Source organism: Salvelinus sp. IW2-2015, unplaced genomic scaffold (assembly GCF_002910315.2).
Source record: "Salvelinus sp. IW2-2015 unplaced genomic scaffold, ASM291031v2 Un_scaffold3227, whole genome shotgun sequence".
In the NCBI taxonomy this organism is placed as follows: Eukaryota; Metazoa; Chordata; class Actinopteri; order Salmoniformes; family Salmonidae; genus Salvelinus; species Salvelinus sp. IW2-2015.
Window position 1 is genome coordinate 47,525 of NW_019944514.1, and position 2,057 is coordinate 49,581.

The 2,057-nt window shown below is 40.0% G+C and overlaps 1 long non-coding RNA gene across 1 annotated transcript; it reads right to left on the reverse strand.

Moving 5' to 3' along the window:
• Positions 1-1,016: 1,016 nt before the first annotated feature.
• Positions 1,017-1,277, reverse strand: LOC139025756 (uncharacterized). The gene is made up of 3 exons (XR_011477376.1): positions 1,255-1,277; positions 1,137-1,222; positions 1,017-1,078 (listed from the first exon to the last, which is right to left on the reverse strand). It is a non-coding gene; the product is annotated as an uncharacterized lncRNA (long non-coding RNA).
• Between the last annotated feature and the right edge of the window lie 780 nt (positions 1,278-2,057).

Below are 2,057 nucleotides of genomic sequence, written 5' to 3' on the forward strand. Positions count from 1 at the left end.
TGTAAACGTTAAAACATACTTCATATAGACTGTGGCACAGTATATGTGAAATGAATTTACACGAACTATAATTTAAGTAATATTAGAGGATATTTTGCCATTTTGGACTAGTGGTGACTGGATATGAGTATAGATACAGACTGCTCAAAATTATAATGTAGCATTATTCCAGTAAACAGTATAACATTTAATACACTGGAGTATACATCAGATATGTGAACATTAACATCCAATTTGACAATATACATTGAGGACCTTATGGATTCGATTTCCACAAAAAACATTTCTTCAAGATATTCCTGGAAAAAACAGGACACACACACAGCCATCAGTCACACACAGCCGTCAGTCACACACAGCCATCAGTCACACACAGCCGTCAGTGACACACAGCCATCAGTTCACACACAGCCGTCAGTCACACACAGCCATCAGTCACACACAGCCGTCAGTGACCACAGCCATCAGTCACACACAGCCGTTCAGTCCACACACAGCCAGTCAGTCACACACAGCCATCAAGTCACACAACCATCATCAAGTCAACAACAGCCGTCAGTCACACACAGCCGTCAGTCACACACAGCCATCAGTCACACAACAGCCATCATCCACACACAGCCGTCAGTCACATACAGCGTCAGTCAAACACAAGCCATCAGTCACACACAGCCGTCAGTCACACACAGCGTCAGGGACACATCAGCCATAGTCCAACCACAGCGTCAGTCACACACAGCCGTCAGTCACACACAGCCATCAGTCACACACAGCCGTCAGTCACACACAGGCCGTCAGGACACAACAACAGCCATCAGTCACACACAGCCATCAGTCACACACAGCCGTCAGTACAACAACCGTCAGTCACACACCAGCCATCAGTCACACACAGCCGTCAGTCACACACAGCCATCAGTCACCTGTAAATGACTATGGTCCCTCACACTATACTGTAAATTAATATGGTCCTCACCACTATACCTGTAAATTAATATGGTCCTCACCACTATACTGTAAATTTATATGGTCCCTCACCACTAATACCTGTAAATTAATATGGTCCCTCACCACTATACTCTGTAAATTTATCTGGTCCTCAATATACCGGTAATAAATAGGTCCCTCACCTATACCTGTAAATTAATATGGTCCCTCACTACTATCTGTAAACTTAATATGGTCCCTCATACTATCTGTAAATTAATATGGTCCCTCACTACTGTTGTATAATTTACTATGGTCCCTCACTACTAACCTGTAAATTAATATGGTCCTCACAACTATACCTGTAATTAATATGGTCCTCACTACTAACTGTAAATGAATATGGTCCCTCACATATATCTGTAAATTAATATGTCCCTCACTACTATCCTGTAAATTAATATGGTCCTCACAACTATACCTGTAAATAATATGGTCCCTTACTACTATCTGTAATACTATATGGTCCCTCACTACTATCTGTAAATGAATATGGTCCTCACTACTACCTGTAAATTAATATGGTCCTCACACTATACTGTACATTAATATGGTCCTCACACTATACGTACATTAATAGGTCTCAACTACTATCTGTAATTAATATGGTCCTCACACTATTCTGTAAATCAATATGGTCCTCACTACTATTGTAAATTTAATATGGTCCCTCACACTATCTGTAAATTAATATGGTCCCTCACTACTATCTGTAAAATTAATATGGTCCTCACACTATACTGTACTTAATAGTGGTCCTACACTATACAAAGTTAGAAACATTGTCCAGGCAAACAGCAAAAAGGCATTCATCATAATTAGCTAGAGACCATCCATTGAAGAAACAGGTAAACATACACATTCACTAAGAAGAAAAATAAAATATATAATTAAAAAATGTATATAACATTTATATTCAAATGCCATGTTAAACCTGTTGATTGTCTGATAAAAATATGTTGGTGAAATGGTGGGCACTGTGGGAGGGAAGGTTCTGGTTGGTTTGGTACTGGAGAGGGTTGTTATGGTGACCAGCGTGCTGAGCTGTGGAATTGGTTGACTTCATTGAG